At 47.1% G+C, this 815-nt stretch overlaps 1 non-coding gene across 1 annotated transcript; it reads left to right on the top strand.

Annotated features, from left to right (window-relative positions):
• Window positions 1-383: 383 nt before the first annotated feature.
• Window positions 384-490, top strand: LOC141638570 (small nucleolar RNA R71). The gene has a single exon (XR_012542118.1). It is a non-coding gene; the product is annotated as a small nucleolar RNA R71 (small nucleolar RNA).
• The last annotated feature ends 325 nt before the right edge of the window (window positions 491-815 follow it).

Raw genomic sequence — 815 nt, 5'->3', positions numbered from 1 at the left:
GAAAAGAAGCACAAGCCTCATAGGGACTGCTGCAGAAATCCGCAACATGTCCTTCTCCTCCACATCTCTTGCAGACGAAAGGACCGTCTGACACAGCATTCACTTGATAGATCCCTCCTTTTGAAGCTCCTCCCAACTCGTACTTATCAAATCTGGCCGTGAGAGCTTCTAATGCAGCTACAGAAGGAGATTCAGCGGCTCTTCTTTGATTACCCCGGGAATTTCCATGCTCAGCTTTATGGGTGGCCATATCATCAATGATTTTCTACCCCTTAGTTTCTCCAACATTCTCCTGGAATCTGCCATTAGATGCAGCATCCAGGATAGCCCTCTGATCGTCATAAAGCCCATTATAAAACTGATTGCATAGGCTCCATTGCTCGAACCCATGGTGCGGAATAGTTCGCACCAGCTTCTTGAAACGGACCCATGCCTCATGAAAATTCTCATCAGGACCTTGTTTAAAGCTCGTGATCTGAGCTCTAATGGCATTGGTCTTCGAGGCAGAGAAATATTTCTTGTAGAATGCTAGGGCCAGCGAATTCCAATCAGTGATCCTGTTAGCAGCTCGATCCAGATCTCGGTACCATTCCCTTGCGGCATCACGAAGCGAGAATATGAACATCGTCTCCTTCACCTGGTCCTGGGTCACACCTGCTGGTGGGGGTATGGAGCAGCAGTAGTCAATGAATGTCTCCATATGTTTAGCTGCATCTTCATTTGCAGCTCCCCCAAATTGGTTTCTCTCAACCAAGTTAATATAAGACGGTTTCGGTTCGAATTTTCTGTCCGTCCCTGGTAATGCGAATCCCTTA

This window comes from Silene latifolia, unplaced genomic scaffold, assembly GCF_048544455.1.
Source record: "Silene latifolia isolate original U9 population unplaced genomic scaffold, ASM4854445v1 scaffold_20.1, whole genome shotgun sequence".
Classification (NCBI taxonomy): domain Eukaryota; kingdom Viridiplantae; phylum Streptophyta; class Magnoliopsida; order Caryophyllales; family Caryophyllaceae; genus Silene; species Silene latifolia.
Note: the sequence above shows the minus strand (reverse complement) of the source record. Positions and strands in the feature narration are given on the sequence as shown.